Source organism: Ascaphus truei, chromosome 3, assembly GCF_040206685.1.
Source record: "Ascaphus truei isolate aAscTru1 chromosome 3, aAscTru1.hap1, whole genome shotgun sequence".
Lineage (NCBI taxonomy): Eukaryota > Metazoa > Chordata > Amphibia > Anura > Ascaphidae > Ascaphus > Ascaphus truei.
The window spans coordinates 17,087,799-17,101,584 of NC_134485.1; positions in this window are offsets into that span (position 1 = coordinate 17,087,799).

A 13,786-nucleotide genomic window follows, 5' to 3' on the forward strand; every position below is an offset into this window, starting at 1 on the left:
AGAAAGCCATCAGGATACAGGATGGGCCATTTCTTCCATAATTCAGTTGACATCACAGCAATACATGCAGATCATGAATGAAGACATTTGATTAAGGGGTGTGTAACAGGGGAGTAAGCCCTGTTCAAGTAATGTTCTTACTTTACTTTACTAATGTGCTTAATCTAGCAGTGTGGGGGTTAACTGCTGGTAGCCAATTAAGAAACACCACCTGCCTGATTTAGATTGCTTACAAAAGCCTGTCCTGTGAGACAGGAAGTGACTCCTTAGCTCAGAATGAGAGCTGACCTTTGAAGAGACAGAGGAGTGTTCTTGAGACTCCAAGGAGAGTCTGACCAAGAGAACACACATTTCTGGAGCTGACCGGTCTTGAGCTCTGCCCAGCATAATTAAGAGACTGCTTATATCTGCTTATTTCATGCTATTTGTTTTGGGGCTGCGAGACATGCTTGACTTATGGTGTTGTGAATTAATTGCATGGTATTTTCACTAGAGATACTCCCAAGTGAATAGAAGCTTTGTTCCCCCCCCCTGTGTTTGGATGATTTCCTGATGAAAAGGAAAAGGCACAATAAAGCCTATTATAATTTCACCTTATAAAGTCTCCAATTGTGTACCTCTGTGAATGTCCGTCTACAGGGTGACTCTGACTTATATACCATTTTAACCCTTCTCTTACACTCAAGGCGCCGAGCTGTCTAGCAAAAAATCCCTTCAAAGCTCTTTGAAGCAGATGTTTGACTTCCATTGTTAGTGTGAAGTATCACACTTAAAAACCACTCAGTTCCTTGGTTCCTGGGCCCAGCATAAACAATTAGGCAGTTAGCCTTTGATCACTGGGCTATGTTAATTCCTGCAGGATGCTCTTCCTGCCTATTAACATAACAGAGGGAGTCTGCAGTTTCCAGAACAGACCCAAACCACATATACATTTTAATACATACACATATTAAAATACCCGATTCTGGTAGGTCCAGTGGGTCCAAACTTTCCAGACCTTAATGCCGGAACTGGGACACCATATGGTCCGAGTTTCAGCCCGCTAGGACCTTGGGAACCGGAGTTACACAAATATCACATAAACCGTTTCATATTTTATTATAAAAATCTCCGCTAAAAAGAAATCTCAGCGTTTCACTAAATCCCCATTGAAAACAATGGGCTACTCCGCAGTGGGTTTCAATGGAGCAACTCCGCCGTTGTAGTCAATGGAGTTTCCTGCCATAGCTTTTCAATGGGGCACCGCCGCCATTTAAGTCTATGAGAAAATCCACAAATCTTTACATTCGTCCCCACTCTGTCTGGTTGGTCTGAGGGGGCTGGGAAGGGGCATGCATTAAAGTCAGAACCTTGGCTACATGCCACCCAAATCCCATCCCTCTGGGCATTCCAGAACCGGAGCTATGGACTTACACTTTTCAACATTTTACACTTAGTCATTTTTCCGCCATGCGTCTTTTCCCCCATTGGAATCAATGGCAAAAGTCCCGAACTTTCAAGGGGGTCCATACTCCGTCGGGTTGGTCCAAGAGGGTCAAGGATGGTTCTTCAGCCATGCCGGAGCAGTGCCTACAGGTACCCCAAACCCTGGCCCTCTGGACCCTCCGGAACCAGAGATATGGACTCATGATTTTCAGCTTTCACACTTTGTCAATTTCCTGAGCTGTTTCTGCTGCCGCCATTGGAACCTATGGCGCGACCCGCTCTCTCGGCACGACCCTTCTCGGGGGTCCAGGATTCGGGGACCCGGTGGTGGTCGAGTGGGGGGAGGCCTAGGAACTAGGGGCAAAAATTATTTTATTTCTAGGTGCTCTAGAATTGTAGTTTCCCACACCACCCACCACCACATTGAACTTGACTAAAGTGATTTAACTCTTTTAAAGGACATTGTATCCGCTTTGCGGTTTTGCGGTTTGGACAGCAGCCAACTCGTTCCTGGAAAGCGCCATCGAGGAATCTCCATTGAAGTCAATGAGCCCATTGACTTACAATGGGAAACCGCCGCTCCTCCTCTCGGACGCCACCTGCTGGGCTTCACGGGAAACAGGTCCAAAACAGCAAGATCCGCCATTGAAATGCATTGAGTTCTAATGGCGGCCTATGGGACTCTGCAAAATGGTGCCTGAAAAGGCGAGAAAATTACACAAAGGGCTATAATCACTAAAGAAATATTAACCCTTGCTCTCCCGGATGGATCCCAGCATGTAGGTGATGCAAACACTGGCATAACACAATACATTTACACAGGGGAATAAACATTTGGATATTGAAGCAAGGCAAAACACATTACGGGACCTCAGTCCAGTTATCCCCTTGCTACGCAGATGAGAGTAGAGGGTGGCTAAATGGGGTTGTAACCCCTTTAATCCCGGGCCAAATCCTCCCTATCGTCACAACCATCAATGTAACAAAGTTGACATACCATCATACAGTAAACACGGTAAACACTTTAGGCGGAATTGATAAACGAACTGCTGATTAAATTAGTAAATATTTGGTAATTTAAACAATTCCATTTATTTTGACTTCAATAAAAAGTCATTCTACACCCTCTGTGATGAATACTCATTTTACAACTTTTTATTATTTCACTTATTCCCACACAGATCCACCTCAGACCCATACGGACCCCCTTCCTACCCACACATACCCTCACTCATTCCCACACAGAACCCCTTAGACCCATACTGACCCCGCTCAGACCAATACAAACCTCCCTCATTCCCACACAGACCACCCTAATACCCATACAGACCCACTCTCATACCTACACAGCCCCCCCACCTCATACTCACACAGCCCTCCCCTCATACCCACAAAGACACCCCCATACCCTCACAAGCCAAACTCATACCCACACAGCCACCCCTCATTCCCATACAGACCCACCTCATAGCCGCATCCCCCCTCATTCCCACACAGCCCCCACCCTCATATCAACACAGCCCCCCTAATTCCCATACAGACCCCCTCATACTCACACAGACTGCCCCTCATACCCACACAGACCCCCTCATACCCACACATACCCCTCTCTTACCCACACAGAACACATAATATCCACACAGTCACACACCTCATACCCATCCAGCCCTCCCTCTCATACCCACAAAGACCCCCCTCTCAGATTTAGAAACTCCACCTGACTGGAACTGCTTTGGAAAGTAAGTTTGATATTTAATTAGTTGTGGTTGAGAACATCGACGAACTCTGCAAACCTCCGGGGGGTACCCTGCCAGAGGATGAGGATATCGTCGATGTATCTCAACCACAACGAGATGTCCTGTGTGTAGCTCTGATTTTGCTCTGAGAATACTATCCAAGGAATACATTTGTATAGGAGGGTGCGCAAGTTGCCCTATAGCTGTGCCTCTTTTTTGCAGAATTTTTTTTTCTAAATCTGAGAATACATACAGTATTGGAACTGATGGCCGCCTGAATACAGATATTTTGAGGAAAGAGAATGCTACCAATTCACTTCTTCATGTGAGTAGCTTTCATCCATCTCACCCAGGGATCCCTGCTTGTGAATTTTTAAGGTTGAGGTGCAATTTATCAGTACAGGAGACATTTTTGGAGAAAGCAGAGGAGATGAAACATCGCATCCTCAAGCGTGGGTATAGTAAGACGAGCATTCACAAGGGATGCTATAAGAATGCCAATGTACCAAGAGAGTCATCACTACAACCCAAAAAGAACAACAAGTCTGGCGTGAATCAGATTACATTTGTTGGTACGTTTAACCAGCAGTGGTCTGATCTGCGTCAGATTCTCCAAAAAATTGGACTGTCCTCGTGACTGATCCAGACCTGAAAAAAGTATTGGGCGAAAGTGTCGATATGTCCAGCCGTAGGTCTCCTAATCTAAAGGACGAGTTTGTGCACAGTCACTTTGTGCTCCAACTAAATAGAACTTTTCTCTCCGACCGTCTCTAAAAAGGGTTTCTTCAAATGCAGTCAATGTTCTGCTTGTCGTTTTATGTCACAAACTGACACCTTTTCAAATTCTTCAAAAACTCACAGTTTCAGGATATTCAATTTCTTGAACTGTAAACATAAGGGAGTCATTTAATGTGTAAAGTGCCCATGTGGCCTCATTTACGTAGACATGACGACTACGGATTTTAGAAAACAGCAGAAACATTAAAAATGCTAATAGAGATCTGGAAGCTTTTAAAAAAATTAGCTCAGTAGCAAGACATTTTCTTAAATTTCATCATTCAGACCCTGCTAAAATGTTGGCATTTACTTTTGAAAAAGTATTTTTGGGTGCAAGCGGAGGAGATCTGGAACAAGCCCTGCTATGCAGGGAATGTCGCTGGATCGTCCAGTTAGAATCAATGATTTCCAGAGGTATAAATGGCTATCTGGGTTTCGCAATGTTTCTTTAAATTTGCAATCACACAATCTTTTATTTTGGATTTATTATAGGAATATTTAGGGTTTATTTATCTATTTCTATTGTTGTTAATTTCTATTATATTATTTAGATCAGCAGTGCGCAAACTGGGGGGCGCGTCCCCCCTGAGACTTTATTGGGGGGGGTGTGGGCCGCGCGGCGGATACAGAGGGTTAAGAGCGCGAAGCCTCTGTAAACTTACTTACCGTCTTCTTGTCCACGCGTCTTCATGGAGACATGACGTCAAATGGCGTCATATGACCCCGCAGCATCATTTGATGCATCATTAGAGGCGAGGACAGGCGCGACCAAGGAGGCAGCAGGTAAGGGGGGCATAGGCACAGGGAGTTTGCGCACCGCTGATTTAGATAGACATTTAGATATTTAGATATTTTTTTTATAATTGAAATAATTAATTTGGTTTGATATTTCTTTTCTTATGTATATATTAGATTTTTTCTTTTGCTTTAACCATTTTAAACATCAGGTTTCTCATCTATTTTCTCCCTTTTTCTGTTTATCCACATGTTGTTATGTCTCATCAAGATTTGAAATATCATCAGTCTTTATTTTTCACCTCTTGATCTCCTGCCGGTCTCTATAATGGACCAACTATAAAGACTATATTCATCTGGATTGGTGTGGTTATCACCATAGGAGGGAATGGTTGCCATGGCGATGCATAGCCACGGGAAATTTTGTGAATTCAGTTCTCAACACATGGCATGGGGACATGATCCTGCCTGCCCCAGACCTGAAGTACAGCAATAAGTGTTTTGAAACTTAATGACGCAAAAGGTATTGTCAGGAACATGAAAGCTGTACACCCTAGCTTTACTTCACACCAAAAATGGGTTGCCATGGTGACGCATCCTTATGCATGAGACGCAATGATGTCACAGATGCCGAGCCAATCGAATGCGAACAGTAGGACAGTGAAGCTGCTGTCAATTAAGAAATTAGGAAACAGGGCTTCTTAGGCGCCAACAAGAAGCTTTAAAGCTGCAGTTCAGTCTTTTTTATTTTTTTATTTATTTTTTTACTTCAATAGTTTCATGTGTGCAATCTCTACTTACTTACCTAGAGAACTGTATAGCTGCAGGTCAATTTGTTCTCCATGTATTGATCGGCGAAATTTGGTGAGATCATTAGAGCTGGTATATGTTTTTCTTCTGCTTCTGTCACTCAGTGGAAGCTCATGAATATTCATGAGCACTCCTGCACTGACATGTGCTAGAGGGAGGGCAGGGCTGACAAAGGGGTGTGCCAGGGCATGTGACAGGACATGAAGGGGCAGTGCCTTAGCAAATGGTTGTTAAAATAGAATACAAGAAAATTGGTCTTTCAAAGTTGTTTTTTTAAAAACAGAAAATGCTAAAAGTATTTTTTCTTCCTACAGGACTGATTTATTAAAAAAAAATACACATGCAGGATATTGACTGAACTGCAGATTTAAATAGTGCTAGCCTCCACTCATGTGTCACCACTCGCAGAAGAAGACACTGGTCGAAATGCGTAGGAGTGGGATTTATCTACTGGACACCCCCATATTCTATCCTTGGAGAAACACATACCAATATGCTGATTTTTTTCATGATACTTGTTTTGCTATATTCAAGGACTGTGCTCTCATTGACTGGTATTCTAAGTTCACTTGATTGACTATAGATACAGTTGGATTCTGTGGGACAGTTTTTTCATGCTGTTTTTGCCATCACTTTTATGAGCTATCCAATCTCCTATAATTATACAGCTTGAAGTGACTCTATTGTTAACTAAAAAACGATTTTGGTTTCATTAATGTTCCTCATGGTCTTTTGTTGTTAGACTATTACAGCATAGTGTGCGTTTTTTTGGGGGCTAACAGCTCAGTACAGGATAGTTCATACCATTTACTCTGCCTTATCCTCCTCTCTTGATCTACATGCCCTGCTTTCTCTCTGCCGCCCTCGCCCTTCTAACCCCAGAGCCTGGCTAAATTACCACATGGGCATGCTGCGCTTCTCCACTAGTTCCACCGAATGACTCAGAGGAAATCTCACACTCTTTCAGACTTACTTCACTACAAATTTATGCTATCCTGTTTCAACTCTGCCCTCTCTCAGGCTAATTAGCAAACACAAATCTAACCCATGCCGATTCTTCTCTGTCTTTGACTTTCTACTCAAACCACCCTCAGCTGCCTCTTCTTCTTCCTCCATTTCACCTCAGGACTTTGCTGACTATTTCAAGGAAAAGGTGGAATCCATTCGTCAGAACATCTCCTCTGTTTTCTCCTCCCATCCTACACTGATTCCTAACTCTCCTCCTGCCTTCCTTGACTTTTTTTTCTGCTGACACAGAGGAGGATGTATCACTGCTGATCTCCTCTTCTCCCTCTACCACTTGCCCTCTTGACCCCATTCCCTCCCATCTCCAAAAATATCTTGTTCCTACTACAATCCCTACGCTCACACAGATATTTAACACCTTCCTCTACTCTGGTACCTTTGCCTCCTCCTTCAAGCATGCAACCGTTATACCATTACTCAAAAACAGCAAGCTTGACCCTACCTTTTTTTCCAAATATCGACCTGTCTCCCTCCTGCCTTTTGCCTCCTTGAACGTCATGTATTCTCTCACTTGCTCCACCTTCTCAAACCCATTCTCTCCTAGACCCTCTAAAATCTGGCTTCGACACTGCTCACTCGACCTCTCTGCAGCATTTGACATACTCTTGGTATTCATAAAAAGCTCTGTCCTGGATCACCTCTTACCTCTCCCATCGTACTTTCAGTGTCTCTTCTGCTAATGCCTCCTCCTCCTCTATCGATCTCTCTGTGGGGGTACCCCAGGGCTCTGTCCTGGGACCTCTTCTCTTTTCCCTTTACACACTTTCTCTAGGTGACCTAATCACATCCTTTGGGTTGAAAAAATATAACAAGCAAATGCAAGAAAGGGAAAATATGCAATATAAATAAGGTAACAACAATAAAATATATATAATCCAAGGACCACTCAACCTTAAGAGGAAAAAAAACACAATCCTCTAGAGAACATAAAACGCAAGGGATGAGGGTGTGTGTCCTAGATTTGACCAATGGTGTTCTGCAGCAACTTCAGATGATGAACTGCCTGGTAGCCATGCTAGAGCTGGTGGGGAAGAAAAACGGAAGGGGGGGGGGAAGGAGACAAAGAAGGGGCGGATGGTGTAGTAATATAAAACACCTTTAATAAATGACACATAAAAAAGCCCCTCTGAGGGCGTACTCACACTCTGTACTGCCACTCAGGGCACATAAGGGTATCTTTACAGCCAATGCTGTCCGGTGTGCGTCTCCTCCGTCTCTGGCAGTCTCTGACGGTCCCCTCAAGCGGCCGCTGGGGTTCTCGTGCAGCTTGACTGGAGTCGGCGTCAGGAGTGTGACGAAGCAAGTTAACCCTATCTTGCGAAACACGTTGAGTGGAAGAGGAAGAGGAGGAGGCAATCCGTTCCCGGTTGATCGTGACGCCAGACGCTGACTCCAGTCAAGCTGCACGAGAACCCCAGCGGCCACTTGTGGGGACCGTCAGAGACTGCCAGAGACGGAGGAGACGCACACCGGACAGCATTGGCTGTAAAGATACCATTAAGTACCCTGAGTGGCAGTACAGAGTGTGAGTACGCCCTCAGGGGGGCTTTTTTATGTGTCATTTATTAAAGGTGTTTTATATTACTACACCATCAGCCCCTTCTTTGTCTCCTTCCCCCCTCCCCCCCTTTCCGTTTTTCTTCCCCACCAGCTCTAGCTTGGCTACCAGGCAGTTCATCATTTGAAGCTGCTGCAGAACACCATTGGTCAAATCTAGGACACACTCCCTAATCCCTTGCGTTCTCTGCTATATCATCCTGGATAGCCCTCCGCCGACTTAAACTTAACATGACAAAAGCAGAGCTTCTCATACTTCCTCCCAAACCTGGCCTTACTACCTCCTTCCACATTACTGTTGGAAATAACATGATTCACCCAGTAGCCCAAGCACGCTGCCTAGGGGTCACACTCGACTCCTCTCTCACATTCTCCTCTCACATTCAAAACATCTCTAAAACCTGTCGCTTTTTCCTCCGCAATATTACAAAGATACACCCTTTCCTCTGTTGCTCGACTGCTAAAACTCTGACTCAGGCCCTCATTCTCTCTCGTCTTGATTACTGTAACCTCCTGCTGTTCGGCCTTCCTGCCTCTCACATGTCTCGCCTACAATCTATCCTAAATGCTGCTGCCAGAATCACTCTACTCTTTCCTAAATCTGTCTCAGCGTCTCCTCTGCTGAAATCACTCCCCTTGCTTTCTATCAAATCCCGCATCGCGCACTCAATTCTCCTCTCAACTTTTAAAGCGTTACACTCTTCTGCTCCTCCTTACATCTCAGCCCTAATTTATCGCTATGCACTATCCCGACTCTTGCGTTCTGCTCAAGGATGTCTTCTCTCTAGCTCCTTTGTATCTAAAGCCCTCTCCCGCCTTAAACCTTTCTTACTGACTGCCGTGCACCTCTGGAATGCCGTTCCCCTCAATACCCGACTAGCACCCTCTCTATCCTCCTTTAAGACCCACCTTAAGACACACTTGCTTAAAGAAGCATATGAGCACATAGTTACATAGTATATAAGGTTGAAAAAAGACGTACGTCCATCAAGTTCAACCTATGCTAAATTTAGACAACAGATACTTTATCCTATAACTATACTTACTTTTGATCCAGAGGAAGGCAAACAAAAAAACCCATAGTCATATCATCCAATGATATCTCATAAGGGGAAAAATAAATTCCTTCCTGACTCCAAGAATTGGCAATCGGATTAATCCCTGGATCAACATCCTTCCCATGTACACTTATTTGGAAAATCTCTGTATACCTTTCCTTTCTAAAAAAAATAGACCATGTGACTGCATAATGCTAAAGACCCCAACAGTAGGATAAATGAATGAATAAGCAGATTATTGTAGGGGGGAACCCTAAACATAAACTTGATAGAAGACAGGTACTTGGTTGCAGTCCCGGATGGTAAGCTCACTAATAAATGACACTGTTGTTAACAATAACACCAGGAAGATTGAACATAATAACACCCTATAACGTACCAATTGTCTAAATAAAGTCCTGAAAAGGAAAACATGTAGCAAGCGATTGACTCACTCTGGGTGCTGCACAGTCCATGCGATACAAAGGTGAGGTGTCCCCAGGTGTGCTTCCATCCAAAGGTGAGGGGTCCCCAGGTGTGCTTCCGTCCAAGGGGTAGGCTAGAAGAGAAGGAGAAAAACTGGAAGAACACTACTGTAGGTATCAAAAAAGTAGAAAGGAGGGTGCGTATCCCATAAAAAGATTATTTATTGGTCATGGAAAAACAGGGCAATGGAGAGCCCTACCAATGCTTCACGCTTCACAGAGCGCTTTCTTAAGGTATACATATCACAACTTTATTAACATATACTATATATAGACACAGAATGACATAACCAGCCAATACTCACAGCTCACTTGCGATCCAGTCACTTTGATTGCTAATGGTCTTCTGATGTGTATACACCTAATCAGTATATTCAGACACAGAGACGACAGTGAATAACTCCGCCCCCAACTACCAATCCGGATACATGCGTGGTCTAACAATCCCCAGTAGTACTCGCTTGCGCAGTAAACAATTAAGGGAGAGTCCTTAATGTCAATGGAGGTCATGAGGCGTGGGGAGAGTGCGTCATCAAATGGCCCTGACTGTATCCCTCACTGGGGCTCTAAGTGCGTGCGCAACTGCGCTCTGCAAGACACTAGTCCCTCCCCGCAGTGGGAGCAGACACAGTGATCTCCGGACCATCGGCGGAGTGTGCTTGCGCAATACCAACCGTCGCGTCAGAGGCTCACAGAATACCCCAAGTGTGGGGTGGGAGAATGAAAAGCCAGAGCGCAGAATTATGCGCAGCACAGAGGGTGAACACATAGTGTGCTGTGAAATACAAACACATAACATTATTAAAATCAATAAACTTAAAATATATATTAACAAAGAAAACATATTTGTAGAACCCCCCTGTCTTAATCTCTTCTAAATGATGTTAATCGACCAGAAGGGGTAAATAAAAAATCACTTGACATATGTATAGTCAAACCAACATCCTGATTTGTTTAGGGAGCTGATGATGGTGAGTAAATAGAGTGGATATAGAATGGCAAGCAAAGAACATGAAATTGAGTGGAGAAACCTAATATAATGTGATGATAAGATGTTATTTGTCTAGTAAGGTTCCACCATACATATATGCCCATGGTTGCTTAGCACATATATCCACTATATAACCTTAGCTAGTACATCCAGCTGTTGAAACATAACAAAGTGTATAACAGATATACATAAAATTGACAGGAAAAAATACTCTATCATAGCTTCCAAGATCATTTTGAAGCTTATTAAACAAACAAGTACAAAAAGATATAAGAGCAACCAGTTAAAGGGAGGAGAGCAACATATTGAGGAAACATTTTGAAAGAATGACATCCTCAAAAAAGCGCCTTAATAGAAGGGCATCTTTTAAAAAATAATAAATAAAAGAAAAGAAAGAAGACTGAAAAGAGAAGGCATAATCAAGACACTAATATTTACCATGCAATCATAAATCAGATTGTATTAATTACATGATTACATAATAGACCAACTCAAAGCAAAAAAAAAAAGCAAAAAACTATTAAATCAAAAATAATGATCAAGAGCCAATTGAGATAAATGTTCAAATTGCTTTAAACATTCCATTCATCAAGTTATGTTAAGAATTATATTGAAGATTTTTAATGTACAGGTGCAGTGCACATGCATAAGTACAATCCATGGGTGGCTCAATATTAAAGGGTGTTCACTATGGGATCATGATCCATATTCCGACAAAATCTACCCAAAAGATAAAGGGTGGTCTAGTTATCCAGAAAAGGACCCAGATCCCAATCAGTGTTAAGGCCAGAAGGAACCCTTGTTTTGATAGTAAATATCCAAAAGAGTTCTTTCTGAGTGACCCTCAGATTTCTCATCCACAGCGACAGGTCAGTGTTATAAATCTAGGACATTTATTAATTGCAATACAAAATTTGTTGTTTACCTCCTGACCTGCCGCTGTGGAAAACAATACAATGGGCGAACCATTCAAGCCCTTAAGGTTAGAATTATGGAACATGTGTGCCTAATTGAAAGAGGTGATCTTCTGCACCCTGTATCTAACCACTTCTCATGTTGTAGTCAGGGAGGCTTGTCGGGTTTTTCCTTTATGGGAATTGAACAAGTCTCTAGTTCCATCAGAAGTGGTGACAAATTGAATGGGCTGAATAGACGAGAACTCTTTTGGAAATTTACTATCAAAACAAGGGTTCCTTCTGGCCTGAACACCGATTGGGATCTGGGTCCGTTTATGGATAACTAGACCACCCTTTATCTTTTGGGTAGGTTTTGTCGGAATATGGATCATGATCCCATAGTGAACACCGTTTAATATTGAGCCACCCATGGATTGTACTTATGCATATGCACTGCGCCTGTACATTAAAATCTTCAATATAATTCTTAACATAAATTGGAAGGGAAAAAAAAGTGTGGTGTGATTAGCGCTCAAAGCTATAAATTAGGTGAAACAAAATATACAGTAATAAACAATTGTGCAACAATATGCAATATACCTTACAAATAATAAGGCAAGGCTGCCAGGAAAAACTGACCCAAAACACAATCAGTGAAAACCAGAAAACAAACAATACAAACCGGTGCCTAAAGAGGTCAAGGTGGATCTGTATATAGTCCAAATGGATAGAATACCAAGAGGTTGCAACTCCAATCTTGTGCAGGAAGTTGCAAATCCAATCTCACGCTTCCAAAGTCCACAGCAAGTACTTAAGTGGCATATGAAAAGCAAACAGAGAAAATCATCATAGTGCAACAATGCTACTAGAATACATAGACAAAACAAACAAGACAAGACAAACAATAAACAGACAAAAGCAAGGCTAAACAATTAATATAAAGAGTTAATTTAATACATAAAGTTAAAATAACAATCAAGAACGCTGGTAGATGACGATTCCGGTCTGGAAAAACCGGAATCCTACTCACAAGATGTTCGTATAAAATGCGCAGTGTTAAGAAGGTAAGGTGGTGACTCCCACGGTATCAGATAAGTATCGGCTGTCCCTGGGCTGCTCCAAACGCTGTCGCTCACTCCTTGGCCGGAAATGCATCACTGGGGGTGGGTTTAAGAAAAAAACGCCTCTTCCTGCTGCTTGTACATGAACATATACTCGTGAGAGGTCTGCCTTCGTTCAAGAATAAACTCTAAATGACTGCCCAACGCGTTTTGTGCGCTTGCGCACTTCTTCAGGGGTTGATAGTCACAGGACTTGGAATGTTTAGATGCATCTAAATATTCCAAGTCCTGTGACTATTACCCCCGAAGAAGCGCGCAAGCTCACGAAACGCGTTGGGCAGTCATTTAGAGTTTATTCTTGAACGAAGGCAGACCTCTCACGAGTATATGTTCATGTACAAGCAGCAGGAAGAGGCGTTTTTTTCTTAAACCCACCCCCAGTGATGCATTTCCGGCCAAGGAGTGAGCGACAGCGTTTGGAGCAGCCCAGGGACAGCCGATACTTATCTGATGCCGTGGGAGTCACCACCTTACCTTCTTAACACTGCGCATTTTATACGAACATCTTGTGAGTAGGATTCCGGTTTTTCCAGACCGGAATCGTCATCTACCAGCGTTCTTGATTGTTATTTTAACTTTATGTATTAAATTAACTCTTTATATTAATTGTTTAGCCTTGCTTTTGTCTGTTTATTGTTTGTCTTGTCTTGTTTGTTTTGTCTATGTATTCTAGTAGCATTGTTGCACTATGATGATTTTCTCTGTTTGCTTTTCATATGCCACTTAAGTACTTGCTGTGGACTTTGGAAGCGTGAGATTGGATTTGCAATCTCCTGCACAAGATTGAAGTTGCAACCTCTTGGTATTCTATCCATTTGGACTATATACAGATCCACCTTGAACTCATTAGGCGGCGGTTTGTATTGTTTGTTTTCTTAACATAACTTGATGAATGGAATGTTTAACGCAATTTGAACATGTATCTCAATTGGCTCTCGATTATTATTTTTGATTTGGTAGTTTTTTTGCTTTTTTTTTTTTGCTTTGAGTTGGTCTATTATGTAATCATGTAACTTAATACAATCTGATTTATGATTGCATGGTAAATATTATTGTCTTGATTATGCCTTCTCTTTTCAGTCTTCTTTCTTTTCTTTTCTTTATTATTTTTTAAAAAGATGCCCTTCTATTAAGGCGCTTTTTTGAGGATGTCATTCTTTCAAAATGTTTCCTCAATATGTTGCTCTCCT